The 17,164-nt window shown below is 44.9% G+C and overlaps 2 protein-coding genes across 6 annotated transcripts in view; one reads left to right on the forward strand and one right to left on the reverse strand.

Annotated features, from left to right (window-relative positions):
* Positions 1–17,164, reverse strand: part of LOC130295686 (ras-related and estrogen-regulated growth inhibitor-like protein) — an 84,901-nt gene that overhangs the window by 23,981 nt on the left and 43,756 nt on the right. The gene's annotated exons all lie outside the window — the stretch shown is intronic.
* The window catches only part of LOC130295683 (toll-like receptor 2), a 50,687-nt gene that overhangs the window by 21,604 nt on the left and 11,919 nt on the right, over positions 1–17,164 (forward strand). The window contains exon 1 of one of the 2 annotated variants that reach the window (XM_056546685.1): positions 13,562–13,604. The exons of the other annotated variant lie outside the window; for it this stretch is intronic. The gene's annotated coding sequence lies outside the window, so the exon portion shown is untranslated. Of the gene's footprint in view, positions 1–13,561; positions 13,605–17,164 lie in introns of those variants that run through there. 2 annotated transcript variants of the gene reach the window in all.

Consider the following 17,164-nt stretch of genomic DNA (forward strand, 5'->3'; position numbering starts at 1 on the left):
CAAGAATATACCTACTATAATACTGCTCCTATATACAAGAATATAACTACTATAATACTGCTCCTATATACAAGAATATAACTACTATAATACTGCTCCTATATACAAGAATATAACTACTATAATACTGTCTCCTATATACAAGAATATAACTACTATAATACTGCTCCTATATACAAGAATATTACTATAATACTGCCCATATATACAAGAATATAACTACTATGATACTACTCCTATATACAAGAATATAACTACTATAATACTGCCTCCTATATACAAGAATATAACTACTATAATACTGCCTCCTATATACAAGAATATAACTACTATAATACTGCCTCCTATATACAAGAATATAACTACTATAATACTGCTCCTATATACAAGAATATAACTGCTATAATACTGCCCCTATATACAAGAATATAACTACTATAATACTGCCTCCTATATACAAGAATATAACTACTATAATACTGCTCCTATATACAAGACTATAACTACTATAATACTGCTCCTATATACAAGAATATAACTACTATAATACTGCTCCTATATACAGGAATATAACTATCATAATACTGCCCCTATGTAGTAGCATATGAAGGTTACAGGCTTCAGTGGTCGGCGCACGTGATATGAGGAATGCAGTAGATGTGGATGGACTAGTTGTCTGGTGCGGTATGTCGGAGTGATGTTGGGTGGATGGTGCGGTATATACATATATATATATTTAGCTCCTCTAAATGTCGCTGCTATTATTTGTTTTAATTTTCAAAGTTAAAAACGTATTTAAACCAATGACTCTCCTGTCATTCAGTCATGTATCTAAATCTCTCCCACCATGAGGATGTAGCGCAGGGAAGGCTTAGATACACTGTCTCAGCAGAAAATATTAGACATGACAGGCTTAGATACATTGACTTAACAGACAGTATCACACATGAGAGACTTAGATACAGCAGTTTGGCAGACAGGATTACAAATCTGGGGTAGAGCGTTATTTCTCAACCAGCGTGCCTCCAGCTGTTGCAAAACTACAACTCCCAGCATGCCCGGACAGCCAACGGCTGTCTGGGCATGCTGGGAGTTGTTTTGCAACAGCTGGATGCACACTGTTTGGGAAACACTGAGGTACAGAAACAAAGCTCTGCAGTCAGTATCACACATAATTTGCTGAGATACACCTGTTCTGCAGATAATATCACACGTAAGAGGCTTAGATACAGTCACCCTGCTAGCGCAAGGCGTCGCCGACCCTGGGAATCCCTACAGATGTATATGCGGAGAGATAATGATGGAAACTGTGCTACACAAATATTTGCCACTGAGCTGCCGTATCTAAGCCTTTATTGTGATCCTGGTGTAGTAAATTACATTCACTCTTCAAAGTATCGCATGGCTCGGATACATCTGTGTTTGCGCTGATCAGTAACCTGAGAAGCAGCATCTACTACAGATACCATAATATCATATCAGAAAAGTCTAATACAATGATAGACCAAAATAATACCGCTATATAATACACTATTATGGTAGGAGGACACATAATATGCATAGGAGGAGGACACTATTATGGTCTGGGGCACAGATGAGGACACTATTATGGTCTGGGGCACAGAGGAGGACACTATTATGGTCTGGGGCACAGAGGAGGACACTATTATGGTCTGGGGCACAGAGGAGGACACTATCATGGTCTGGGGCACAGAGGAGGACACTATCATGGTCTGGGGCACAGAGGAGGACACTATTATGGTCTGGGGCACAGAGGAGGACACTATTATGGTCTGGGGGCACAGAGGAGGACACTATTATGGTCTGGGGCACAGAGGAGGACACTATTATGGTCTGGGGCACAGAGGAGGACACTATCATGGTCTGGGGCACAGAGAAGGACACTATTATGGTCAGGGGCACAGAGGAAGACACTATCATGGTCTAGGGTACAGAGGACACTATTATGGTCTGGGGCACAGCGGAGGACACTATTATGGTTTGGGGCACAGAGGAGGACACTATCATGGTCTAGGGCACAGAGGAAGACACTATCATGGTCTGGGGCACAGAGGAGGACACTATCATGGTCTAGGGCACAGAGGACACTATTATGGTCTGGGGCACAGTGGAAGACTATTTTGGTCTGGGGGCACAGAGGAGGACACTATTATGGTCTGGGGCACAGAGGAGGACACTATCATGGTCTGGGGCACAGAGGAGGACACTATCATGGTCTGGGGCACAGAGGAGGACACTATTATGGTCCGGGGCACAGAGGAGGACACTATTATGGTCTGGGGCACAGAGGAGGACACTATCATGGTCTGGGGCACAGAGGAGGACACTATCATGGTCTGGGGCACAGAGGAAGACACTATCATGGTCTGGGGCACAGAGGAGGACACTATCATGGTCTAGGGCACAGAGGACACTATTATGGTCTGGGGCACAGAGGAAGACTATTTTGGTCTGGGGGCACAGAGGAGGACACTATTATGGTCTGGGGCACAGAGGAGGACACTATCATGGTCTGGGGCACAGAGGAGGACACTATTATGGTCTGGGGCACAGAGGAGGACACTATTATGGTCTGGGGCACAGAGGAGGACACTATTATGGTCAGGGGCACAGAGGAGGACACTATTATGGTCAGGGGCACAGAGGAAGACACTATTATGGTCTGGGGGCACAGAAGAGGACACTATCATGGTCTGGGGCACAGAGGACACTATCATGGTCTGGGGCACAGAGGACACTATCATGGTCTGGGGCACAGAGGAGGACACTATCATGGTCTGGGGCACAGAGGAGGACACTATCATGGTCTGGGGCACAGAGGAGGACACTATTATGGTCTGGGGCACAGAGGAGGACACTATCATGGCCTGGGGCACAGAGGAAGACACTATCATGGTCTGGGGCACAGAGGAGGACACTATCATGGTCTGGGGCACAGAGGAGGACACTATCATGGTCTAGGGCACAGAGGACACTATTATGGTCTGGGGCACAGAGGAAGACACTATTTTGGTCTGGGGGCACAGAGGAGGACACTATTATGGTCTGGGGCACAGAGGAGGACACTATTATGGTCTGGGGCACAGAGGAAGACACTATTATGGTCTGGGGGCACAGAAGAGGACACTATCATGGTCTGGGGCACAGAGGAGGACACTATTATGGTCTGGGGGCACAGAAGAGGACACTATCATGGTCTGGGGCACAGAGGACACTATCATGGTCTGGGGCACAGAGGACACTATCATGGTCTGGGGCACAGAGGAGGACACTATCATGGTCTGGGGCACAGAGGAGGACACTATTATGGTCTGGGGCACAGAGGAGGACACTATTATGGTCTAGGGCACAGAGGAGGACACTATTATGGTCTGGGGCACAGCGGAGGACACTATTATGGTCTGGGGCACAGAGAAGGACACTATTCCTGAACTATTATATAGGAGTACCCTCATGTGGAGTGGGCTCAGGTGGTCCCTGGGGTACAGCTCAGGGTGCTGTCTCATGCAGTTTGTTTCTTGCATTAGTTTTAATGGAATCCTTTCTGAGCTGCAGAGAATCTCCAATGATCTGGCGCATTGGTGATCCACCGCTGTCCTCTTCCATATGTCACTGGTTGGTGGCTTTTTACCTTTGCACAGTAACAGCAACCTCCAAATACTCCCAAGGGACTTGTATAGGCACAGAAAGGATGAGGGGTAATAGTTGTATAGATGATAGCATTTATTTGCAGATCAACACGTTTCGACGCCAGGACGGGCGTCTTTCTCAAGTTCAGGTTCGACGTCCTAGCGTCGAAACACGTTGTTCTGCAAATAAATGCTATCATCTATACAACTATTACCCCTCATCCTTTCTGCGCCTATTGAAGTCCCTTGGGAGTATTTGGAGGTTGCTGTTACCATTACACCTTTGTGGTGGAGGGACTGGCTGCATTTTGGAAACTCTCAACAGTGTTGTGCCTGGTACACTAGCACAACTTACCGGGTAAGCGCTTCCAGTAAACGACTGTGAAATTCCACTTGCCCGGTTAATGCACTATGGAGTGCTTCTTTTTCTTTTGTATTTACCTTTGCACAGTGTAAGCAGAGAGCTGTCAACCACCAGGGGGCACTGGGCTGGGCAGTGACAGCTCAGGAATATGGCAGACTACAGGGCGCACATAAGGGAAGGAACAGCGCCCTCTGCAGCTCAGAAGTGTTTTATGAAAAAGAGACAAAGTGACCAGGGCTGGAATCAGGGTCCATGTCACTACGTCACACTGCCCTGAGCATAAACCTGGGGACAGAGCAATGCAGTGAATGTCCATGTAGAAGTTCTGTAGGGGTGGGGTGGGGACTTTAGGGGTTAGCAGGAGAAGGGGCCAAAGCAGAACTTTTGCATCAAGTCCTATGAGTCTTATGCCCCTAATAAACAGGCAGGGAGAGGAGGCTTAATGAAGCCTCTGTAGGTTAGGCCTCCATACCAGTCTGACCTAAATATAAGAGGTGAAAATAAATATAAAGAAATATATAATCTTTAAGGAGGGTGGAGTCAAAAATGTGCTAGAGGACCTCCCAAAAAAGTCCTAAATACATAGAATACATATTATTCCCTCTTCTGGTGTTCAGGATCAATAGATTCCACAGGTGGTCCTCCAATATAATGGGTGCAGGAGCAGAGTCACTTAGGCCCTGTTCCCACTACACTTGCAGGAGCCTCCTATTGATTTCTATAGGATTCTGCAGAATTTCTGATAAGGTATTTGCTTCCACCAGAAGACTGAAGATGTCCAATCTGCCAGAGAAGTCCTGGGAATTTGCTGTAGTGAATGGGACGGACAACAAGCAGAGGAGGAATAGAGGTACAGAATCCTCCTGGAATTATCCAGTGGAAATCCTAGGTGGAATTTCCATAGTGTGAACGGGGCCTTACGGTCTGCTGCTGATCTACTGATGGTGCCCCTGTACAGCGTGGCTTGGCCCATCTAATAGGGCGCCTGCACTGGTTTCCATTCTAAATTCTCAAGAATTCTCTAATTATATGAACGGTTCCTCAGAACATGCAAATCATTGTAATGGTATAAAATGGTGTGTGTGGCCCTTTAATGATCCCAGGACCAGTGAATAGCAGTGGATTCCTGATGTAAACTATGTGCTCCCAGCATCCTCTGCTCTATATAATGTATGTCAGGGGGGGGGGGTATAGGATCAGAGGCCACAGCTGCAGGAGCTTCTCCCCCTCACATTCCTCTACTCCAGATTTTCCACCCTGTATATATCATATATACATCTGAAGAGTAAACACATGGAAACAGAACGTGCCAGATGTAGGAAGAGAAGGAAGTGTCACATGGGGAGGACAAGCGATGAACGAGCACTGAACAATAGTGGAAAGAATTTACTGTATGTCAAAGCTGAGGAGTCCATGTACACGGAGACTCTTCAGAAGGACATTCACTGTACACAGCAGTATGGCGGACTATTGTAGTGTGGATATGGACCCTGCCAGCATTGGCATCTTCATAGTCACTCCACAATTCTCAAATCTGACCACAACCAATCGCTTCTTTATCTGAATTCTACGAACCCGGACAAACACCCCAGCAGACCTGACACTTCACCCTCCCCCTATAAATGGACTTCAGCTATGAGATAAGCAATGGAAGTTTCCATGTTCCTATCATACAGCCTTTCTACACCAAGGGCCCAGGGCAAACCACACACCCAAAATCTATTAACATAAACAGAGATGGGGCCAAGGGGCGGTTTGTCACTGAATGAAGAAAAGACCAAAGAATATTCCAGAAACAGTCTACAGAGAGTCTACAGACTGAACCCACATCTGGAAAGCTTTGAATATGATTGGAGATGGATGATAGATATGTGATGGGAAGATTGTTGGACACCTAACGCCTCTGGTAATAGGCAGACGGCAATGATCAGTCACATTCTACATCTCCTTTCAGCCAAATCAAGCAGAAAACATTGATGGACACCACAGACCCGAAAAACCTGACGTTCTGGATTCCTATATCACTCTGCTAAGTGCAAAAATGGGGAGCAGGAAAATTAGTCAGCAACTTCTGTCCTACCACAGGGATCTGCCCACCCCCAAGAGAAGAGTCGAGACTCACAGGAGATTCATTTTACCGGGGCTTTCAAACCCAAACCCCCAACCCGTGTAATGGCGAGGCCAGGCAACTGCAGCCCTGCTCCCATTCTGGTTAATACAGTGCCACCACTACACAGAGAACATTGCCAACTGCTCTTGGGCCCATCCACTGTGTAGTGAGAGCGCCAACCAATCAGTGGCAGCTCACCCATCAGTGATTGGTGGCTTATCCAGAGGATATACCATGAACAATATCAGCCTGTTTTTCTTCTGCTCCGGCTCTCCAATATCTGGATCTCAGTTGGTCATTTTTTTTTTCTAGAAGACAATGCTGGCTCAATTGGAGTGGATACAGTTCTCTCCAACCAGTTGGGGGGGAAAATTAATACTGTGCGCGTGGCTTGTTGTCTATGAAATTCTCCCCTTCTGAGAAATAAATAGTTCTATTAATGAATGTGAATTGCTGGCAGTGAAACCCGCCTTGGTAGAATGGTGACAGCTCCTGAAGAGAACTTAATTTCTTGTGACCATCATCACCGGCCATAGGAATTTGGAATACCTCCAGTCTGCCCATAGGCAGAATCCACAAAAAGCACAATGGGCCTTTGTTTTCTCATGACCTAGTTGGATTGTTATATAGAGATTAAACCCTGGGTGAAGTTCTTCCCAGATCCTTTGATCCATCTGATTTTCTTCCTGAAGTCTGAGACATATCATTGACCCAAAATGAATTGATGCCTCAACCCATGTTTACCATGGAGGAAGTCAGAGAGGATGACCCTTTGTATCTCCTCACCTCTACTGTACGATGTCCATGTTTACATAGAGGAAGTAAGAGAGGACGACCCTTTGTATGTCCTCACCTCTGCTGTATGGTGTCCATGTTTACCATGGAGGAAGTCAGAGAGGATGACCCTTTGTATCTCCTCACCTCTACTGTACGATGTCCATGTTTACATAGAGGAAGTAAGAGAGGACGACCCTTTGTATCTCCTCACATCTGCTGTACGATGTCCATGTTTCCCATGTAGGAAGTGAGAGAGGATGACCCTTTGTATCTCCTCACCTCTACTGTACGATGTCCATGTTTACATAGAGGAAGTAAGAGAGGACGACCCTTTGTATGTCCTCACCTCTGCTGTATGGTGTCCATGTTTACCATGGAGGAAGTCAGAGAGGATGACCCTTTGTATTTCCTCACCTCTACTGTACGATGTCCATGTTTACATAGAGAAAGTAAGAGAGGACGACCCTTTGTATCTCCTCACCTCTACTGTACGATGTCCATGTTTACATACAGCAAGTAAGAGAGGACAACCCTTTGTATCTCCTCACATCTGCTGTACAATGTCCATGTTTACATAGAGGAAGTAAGAGAGGACGACCCTTTGTCTCTCCTCACCTCTGCTGTACGGTGTCCATGTTTACATAGAGGAAGTAAGAGAGGACGACCCTTTGTCTCTCCTCACCTCTGCTGTACGGTGTCCATGTTTACCATGGAGGATGTCAGAGAGGACAACCCTTTGTATCTCCTCACCTCTGCTGTACGGTGTCCATGTTTCCCATGGAGGATGTCAGAGAGGACGACCCTTTGTATCTCCTCACCTCTGCTGTACGGTGTCCATGTTTCCCATGTAGGAAGTGAGAGAGGATGACCCTTTGTATCTCCTCACCTCTACTGTACGATGTCCATGTTTACATAGAGGAAGTCAGAGAGGATGACCCTTTGTATCTCCTCACCTCTGCTGTGCGGTGTCCATGTTTTCCATGGAGGATGTCAGAGAGGACGACCCTTTGTATCTCCTCACCTCTACTGTACGATGTCCATGTTTACATAGAGGAAGTAAGAGAGGATGACCCTTTGTATATCCTCACATCTGCTGTATGGTTTCCATGTTTCCCATGGAGGATGTCAGAGAGGACGACCCTTTGTATCTCCTCACCTCTACTGTACGATGTCCATGTTTACATAGAGGAAGTCAGAGAGGATGACCCTTTGTATCTCCTCACCTCTACTGTACGATGTCCATGTTTACATAGAGGAAGTCAGAGAGGATGACCCTTTGTATCTCCTCACCTCTGCTGTATGGTGTTGTCATAGCCTCATTCTCTTCTGCTGTCAGGTCATTCCAGGAGTCAAGTCAACCTGTGAACTTCTCGCTTGCTTATATTGGTAGCCAGGCTGTAAACTAGATGGCACAGAATTTTGTTTTCTTTCGTACTGTATGTGTTCAGTCTAAACCAACCAGACAGGCACCGCCAGGTCTCGTCCAGCCAAACCCCTCCCAACCAAGCCTTGGACAGATCTCAGTGGATTTCATCACCAATTTCCCTTTAGTCCAACCTTTTGGTTGTGGACCATTAACTAAAACCTCTACTTCATACCACTGCCAGGACTGCCATCATCTCCACAATTGGCTCATATGTTCTTCAGAGAATATTTCGCACTCATGGACTCCCATCCCACATTGTTTCAAGTTTGTATTAAAGTTCTGCAGAACATTTTTAATCACAGTTGATGTTCCCTTGGTCATTATTCTCACAGTCATAGTCAGATGGAACCAACCAACCAGGTCCATGAGCAGTTTCTTCAAACCTTGTTCTAATGTCCATCTGTTGTTCAGAGCTGCTAACTTGGGCTGAGTTTGCCCAGAACAGCCACGTCTCCAGGTCATCTGGTAAATATTCTCTTGAAGAAGGTCTAGAGCAAATATCAACCCGGTTCATGAACAGTTCCTTCAAACTTTTGCTAATGCCCTATAAGGACAACTGATCAAAGCTGTGATCTTAGGCGACGTTTGGCACCACAGTCATGTCTCCAAGTCTGTTAAATCTTCCCATGAGAAGGTCTACAGAACATATCAACCGACCATTTCCTTGTTCTTTTTCCTGGATCTGGATTGTACTTTACTTGTATATTAAAGGGGCATTCCGGCCAAATACATCTTATCCCCTATCCAAAGCATTGGAGGATAAGATGTCTGATCGCCGGGGGTGGGTTAGGACCGCCGCTGGGAACACCTGTGATCTCCGTGTAGCACTGGCATTCTATGCAGGGCTGCGTCTCCATTCTCGGAAACCTATTTGTTTCCGGAACTGGAGACGTGACATCACGCCATGCCCCCTCTGTTCATCTCTGTGGGAGGGGGCGTGACATCACGTCTCCAGTCCCGGAAACAAACAGGTTTCCAAGACTGGAGACATAGCCCCGCATAGAATGCGTGTGCTGCACGGATATCACGGGGGTCCCATCTTATCTCCTATCCTTTGGATAGGGGATAAAATGTATTTGGCCGGAATAGCCCTTAAACTTAACCCTTCCCCTGACTTGTTCCTGGATTTTGTTCTAGTCTTGCCCATATGATTGTTCATCTGGTACCTGTAGTTTAGTTCATGGTTCAATGTCCTGGTCATCCCCTGACTATACTGCCATCTTATCCTACTGCCTGTGGCATCCTAGACTAGTGATGGCCCTTGGCTCCTGTCCTGACTACACTAATGCTCCTTCAGTGATACTAACACCAATCGGTGACTACAACCAAGAAATTGGTGCATACCACCTTACAGGGATGTAAGGTGAAGAACAGACTGTGCACGCAAATCTAGATGATAGATACAGTAGATAGATAGGAGATAAATATATATGAGATACATAGGATAAGTGAGGTCCAGCAGTGCCATGTATTATACCGCACACCCTCTCTACTCAATGCTATATAGTGGGTGAGGGGCTCAGGTCCAGTCAGCATTTTTCTTTCCTCTTTCCTATATATAGTAATGCCAAAACCTCACATATTTTTTTGTGAATAGAAGCCATTGCCGCTTTTCTAAACACAATGAGTCTGTAGTATTTCTAGATATCCCTGGTATACTGGGGACATGAATGATGCCGCTTCTCCATTTCTTCTCTGTACTAAAAATACCCTCATTTCTGCATAAATGTGCATATTGTTCCGGTCGGTCAGCAGGTTCAGCATTGCATAAGGTGGCGCAACATCGTAGATCCCCTGAAAGAGGGAACAACTGCGCCATTGTCTTCGTTCCAGCACCGGCAGAATACAGGGACAGGTAAATCTCAGATTATGGTGAACACCAAGCGCCCCTGCATGTCCAGGTACCAACCCTTATAATACCCCACCTATGGGGGAGATTTATCATTGCGGTCTTTGGAAAGTGAGTTTTGAAGTCGTTTTTTTACATTGGTTTTGCTTATGAGCAACATATTTATCATAATATCACAAGGGGGCTAATAAATTTGGCTCACATAAGCAAAAAACAATTAATCACTTCACAACACCACTTTGTACGATTCCTCCTCTGCTCTGCTGCTCTAAAATCATTTTTATTTTAATAAAATGGTTAACAAGGGCTGTGGGGGAGTGTTTTTTTGAAATAAAGGATTTTTTTAAAAAGTGTTCCCCCCCCCCCCCCCCCCCCCCATTTACTTTACAGGCTTAGTAGTGGAAGCTATCTTATAGACCAGTGGTCTCCAACCTGCAGACCTCCAGATGTTGCAAAACTACAACTCTCAGCATGCCCGGACAGCCGTTGGCTGTCCGGGCATACTGGGAGTTGTAGTTTTGCAACATCTGGAGGTCCGCAGGTTGGAGACCACTGTTTTCCAAAAACTGCCAGAGAAAAAACCCAGTGGAAACTTAGCCTTATGACGACAGCAAATATATTACTAACATCCCTACTATTCACAATAAGTTTTGCATTACTTACCTTTTTTTTTATTTTTTATTTGCTTGTTGAATCTTCTATTCATTGCCTCATACTGCAGTATTCTATATTTTATATATATATATATACATACATACATACATACACACACACATATACACACACATATATATATATATATATATATATATACATACATATACACACACACTAGAATCTCTTAATAGCAGACACTCACAGGGGAAAAAAAACTGTTCACTATTGAGAGATGTTCCCGATTGGGGGGGGAAAAAAAGGCTCACATTTTTTTTCCTAAATGACCGAATACAGTCCTGTACTCACTCCAGAGTGTAATTACCTATAAAACATAATTAAAGACAATATAACAATCTCCCAGTGCTGTTTAATCAACCCCCTGTACCCTTTAATCCCCCCGGGCCATTTTATTCCCCCTCTTGATCCCTCCAATGTCACTTCATTCCTCCCCCCCTTGAACCCCCTTTGCCATATCATACCCTTTGATCCCCCTCCTGTGTCATTTCATCCCCCCCTTTATCCCCCATGCCATTTTATTCTCCCTGTGTCATTTCATCCCCCCCTTTATCCCCCATGCCATTTTATTCTCCCTGTGCAATTTCATTCCCCCCTTAATCCCCCAGTGCCATTTTATTCCCCCTGTGCCAAATTATACCCCCCCCCCCACTCCTTGTGCAACATCACTTTTCCCATTCATTTCTACCCCTGTTTTTTTTTACCTGGCCAGCAGGCTCAGGTACAGGGGCTCTCAGCAGGTTTGTGGTTTTTCTGACGTCCTCTGCGCTGAACTTACTGAAAGGCTGTGAGTGGCGGCTGCCAACAGTGTCTATGATGCTCCTGACGTTGCTTGTCAGTGCCCGCAGCCTCTCTCAAGTGCAGCGCAGAGGACACCAGGAAAACGTCAAACCCACTGAGAGCCCCTTCACCTGAGCCTGCTGGCAAGGTAAGGCTACTTTCACACTGCCGTTAGTACATTCAACATTTAACTTTTTATCCTAACCCCTTTTCTAAATTATTTTATCATTATTATTATTACAATGCATTTATTTTTGTATCCTGTATTTTCATACATTGTTATTTATATGTATAGCACATAATAGTATAAATAATTTTATCATCCGGCCACTTGCAATGCTCTAAAACTCACCTCTTTTATGGCTTCCTTACTACTTTGAGCTCCATTCAGAAATAACCTCATAACAAACCGAACAGCAAAATCGTATGTTTGGAACAACAACTACCAGTCCCATTCACAAATAATCCTACATTAAGGTGAACAGCAACACTGTGTGTGTAGTAACAATTACCAGTTCCCTTTGATTGGTAACAGGTGGATCTCCACAACCTTTCACTCCTAAATGGCAAAATCGTTTGGCTACAATCACTCCAAAGTGAAAACAGGTGGAGCCCTACAACCTTCAGTTTCATTCATAGAGTAATAGCAGAATGCAGTGTGTAACTCACTTTGAGTGTCTCCAGCTGTTTCATATGAAACACATATGTATATGCAGTGTTTCTCGACCAGGGTGCCTCCAGCTGTTGCAAAACTACAACTCCCAGCATGCCCGGACAGCCAAAGGGTTCTGCCGATATTTTTGAAAGGTTACCTTCACCCTGGTCTATATTTGCAAATTTTTTTGAATTATATGCGTCAATTAATGTGTGTCAAAAAGACGCATATAGTAAATATCTTCCACTGCCTAAGTCAAAAATGGAATTCGGACATTTTTTATGTTAAAATGGCATATAAGCAAAAGGTGCCAAAAAATTGCGCAAAGACCAAAAATTGCGACGATGCGCCTATTTACAAAAAATAAAAATGGCAGGAACATTGTGATAATAGCATCGCAGGCACAATGAGGCTACGTTTTTCCACTTGATTTTTTTTCTGGCAGTTGTTGGAAAACCGCCACTGCAGTTTTTAAGCCAAAGCCAGAAATGTATTCAAAAGGAATAGGATATATAAAAGGAAGGATTTACACTTCTCCTCCCTTATGGATCCACTTCTGACTTTGGCTCAAAAATTGCACTGATGGTTTTTCAAAAACTGCCAGAAAAAAAAAACAAGTGGAAACTTAGCCTAAATGTTACCAACATCTGAAAATGTTATTTAAATCATTATTTTTATCAATCATTTTTATGCATTCATGTTTAAATGTTTATATATATATATATATATATATATATATCTTTATGTATATTATTATTGTATTATCAGATTGTGTTATCAATCTCTGTATGGACCCTGACCCGGCAGTAGTCTATGAGAGACTTTTTTTTATCTGGCACGAATTGTCTTTGTATCACACATTGCCTGACGAAGACCTCGGCTTTAGTTTGAAACTTTTAAGCTGCACCCTCGTTCTAATAAATATCTTTGGACAAATTTTTGGCATCTAACTTTTACTATTTGGGAGAGGTGCCAGTCCACACGTCCCAGTTTTCTTTTGTATTGCTGAATTCTTCACTGATACACTCCTTGTGCATCGGGCTGGACGTGGAGGCAGCCACCATCCCATATCCAGGACTACAAAGTGAGTCTAGAGGCAATCCCAGGTACTGTGCTGTCAGCATAACACGCTCTGGTAAGGAGATTTACCATATGTGCAGTAACGCATACAAAACAATGCTACACTAGGGGCGCACCTCTTTCTTTATTTTATTCTTTATATAGGTAAGACATAGTAAGAGCGCCCCCTGTGGGCACCTGGTGATCTTATCCCTGTAGGAGACGATGAGTAACATGAGGATGATGAGGAGATTACACACAGGTACTGTCATGTTTACATCTGTGGTCGCAGCTTCCTGTGGTTTCATTGTGTGGTGTCATTTAATTCCAAAAATACCCTGAGGGGTTAATAATATTTACACTGCTGTATACCTTAAGGTTACTAATATATACACTGCTGTATACCTGAGGGGTTAATAATATCTACACTGCTGTATACCTGAGGGGTTAATAATATATACACTGCTGTATACATGAGGGGTTAATAGAATATACACTGCTGTATACCTGAGGAGTTAATAGAATATACACTGCTGTATACATGAGGGGTTAATATATACACTGCTGTATACCTGAGGAGTTAATAATATATACACTGCTGTATACCTGAGGGGTTAATAATATATACACTGTTGTATACCTGAGGGGTTAATATTATATACACTGCTGTATACCTCCTGCCCTGTGTCTCCTCAGCCTCCAGTCCTCCTGCCCCGCGTCTCCTCAGCCTCCAGTCCTCCTGCCCCGTGTCTCCTCAGCCTTCAGTCCTCCAGCCCCGCGTCTCCTCAGCCTTCAGTCCTCCTGCCCCGCGTCTCCTCAGCCTTCAGTCCTCCTGTCCCGCGTCTCCTCAGCCTCCAGTCCTCCTGCCCCGTGTCTCCTCAGCCTCAAGGCCCCCTGCCCCGCGTCTCCTCAGCCTCCAGTCCCCCTGCCCCGTATCTCCTCAGCCTCCAGTCCTCCTGTTCCACGTCTCCTCAGCCTCCAGTCCTCCTGCCCCGCGTCTCCTCAGCCTCCAGTCCCCCTGCCCTGTGTCTCCTCAGCCTCCAGTCCCCCTGCCCGTATCTCCTCAGCCTCCAGTCCTCCTGCCCCGCGTCTCCTCAGCCTCCAGTCCTCCTGCCCCGCGTCTCCTCAGCCTCCAGTCCTCCTGCCCCGCGTCTCCTCAGCCTCCAGTCCCCTTGGCTCGTGTCTCCTCAGCCTCCAGTCCCCCTGCCTCCTCAGCCTCCAGTCCTCCTGCCCCATGTCTCCTCAGCCTCCAGTCTCTCTCATTGCTCCTCACAAGGCTCCTTCCTCTCAGTCTTACCATTGGGCACCACTGTCTTGCCGCACAGAACACTTATACAATGCAAGAACAACGTAAATACATAAAAGCATAAAATCAACTAAACATGAAAATATTCATAGATTGTTCTCTGTTCAGAGTGGCAGGCAACTATTTATAAAAGATGAAGAATTGCAAGTTCTTCCCCTATCAAGCATGTGTGAATGGTTATGAAAGGGTTACTGTGCTGGGGGTTGGGAGTGAGATATCTTCTGGGCAGGGGCCTCCTGATCACTGGGCTGGAGACTAGAGGGCAGTGAGGATGTGTTCTGAGCCCTTGGTGAAGGTCCTCCTGTCTGGGGGTGAGGGTCCTCCTGTCTGGGGGTGAGGGTCCTCCTGTCTGGGGGTGAGGGTCCTCCTGTCTGGGGGGTGAAGGTCCTCCTGTCTGGGGGGTGAAGGTCCTCCTGTCTGGGGGTGAGGGTCCTCCTGTCTGGGGGGTGAGGGTCCTCCTGTCTGGGGGGTGAGGGTCCTCCAGTCTGGGGGTGAGTACACACCATTATCTTCATACTTCTGCTCCATGTTGGTCTGCACACCTGTGATCCGAGATCATCTTATACAGAATACAGTCAGATCTCAGGAGACATGTGGTGCAGGAAATCAGTCCTCGGCAGCTACTTATAACGAATAGTCTCATATAATGAACGGTCTCATATAATATACTTTATAATGAACGGTCTCATATAATGTACGATCTCATATAATGTACGGTATAATGAATAGTCTCATAATATACTTATAATGAACGGTCTCATATAATGTACGGTCTCATAATATACTTATAATGAACGGTCTCATATAATGTACTGTCTCATAAATCTCATATAATGTACGGTCTGATATAATATACTTATGAACGCTCTCATATATTGTACGGTCTCCTATAATATACCTATAATGAATAGTCTCACATTATGTATGGTCTCATAATATACTTATAATGAACCATATATAATGTACTGTCTGATATAATATACTTATAAATGGTTGCATATAATGTACGGACTCATAATATACTTATAATGAACGATCTCATAATAAACGGTCTCATATAATATACTTATAATGTACGGTCTCATAATATGCTTATAACGAATAGTCTCATATAATGTACGGACTCATAATATACTTATAATGAACCATATATAATGAACGGTCTCATATAATGTACGGTCTCATATAATGTACGGACTCATAATATACTTATAATGAACCATATATAATGTACGGTCTCATATAATATGCTTATAACGAATAGTCTCATATAATCAACGGTTTACAGAAGAGGAGAATGGTGGGCGGTCATGTGAAGGGATGGCAGCACAGTGGGGTCCAATAGGGGGCATTATGCCTTGTCCTCTACTTAGATTAATACATCAGTCGTATTGATTTACAATGTAGATTTTCAGCAAATCCAGGATGATCTCCCCCCCCCCCCCAAGCTAAATATGCTGCTAGCACGTGCGTCATATTTATGAGTTTTACAGGTCTGTCATGGCCGGCAAGGTGAGGGTGCGGTGTCACTTGTCTCACACATAAAATGATCAAAGTTGTCTGTGTGGTGGATTCTGGGGCAGCGAGTGATGGGACAGATTGTGTGCAAATGAGGCAATTACTGTGCAGATGGATTGATCAGACGGACCTGTTTGTCACGTGTTTTCACCCGTTGTTAGATAATGGAGCTTCTTTACACTACGTGAAGTGATTACGGTGGAGGACATATAGGTCTCATGTTTGGTTGTGATGGTTTTGCTTCATTTTTGATCTTTCTGGATCGGAGGTGGGGGATATGTTGTCGGGTGTCACCTTCTCAGGACTTGTCTTTAGAATGTTATATAGTTGTATATTAGGATACTTTCTGACCCTGATTATAGCTCCCCCATATTCCATTGTTACCTTGAAATGACCTGAAGTTGTCATACTCTCTTATCGGAACCTGTAGACATTGAAATGGACCTGTCAATGAACAAAACCTTTTCATATGTCTAGGGACCAGCTGAGTTTTTATCAGTCAGGATCTGAGGGTTCAAACTCAGACTGAGAAAGGGCAGGGAGATAAGCGTGTGGGCACAAGGTTCTGTCCCGCTCTGTGTCTATAAGACCTGGAAGGCCCCAATCGATTTACATGATGAGCCCATCAGTAGCCAGGAGAGAACGCTACAATTCCCAACTCCTCCTTGCAATCTGATTGCTACTTCTCCCGGTTCCTTCTCATGATCAGAGCGCAACTTCTCCCAGTTCCTTCTCATGATCAGAGCGCAACTTCTCCCAGCTTCTTCTCATGATCAGAACACTTCTTCTCCCAGCTTCTTCTTGTGATCGGAACACTACTTCTCCCAGTTCCTTCTCATGATCGGAGCGCTACTTCTCCAGGCTCCTTGTCGTGATTGGAACGCTACTTCTCCAGACTCCTTGTCTTGATCAGAACTCTACTACTCCAGGCTCCTTCTCGTGATCGGAACACTACTTCTCCCGGTTCCTTCTCGTGATCAGAGCACTACTTCTCCAGG

This window comes from Hyla sarda, chromosome 11, assembly GCF_029499605.1.
Source record: "Hyla sarda isolate aHylSar1 chromosome 11, aHylSar1.hap1, whole genome shotgun sequence".
Lineage (NCBI taxonomy): Eukaryota > Metazoa > Chordata > Amphibia > Anura > Hylidae > Hyla > Hyla sarda.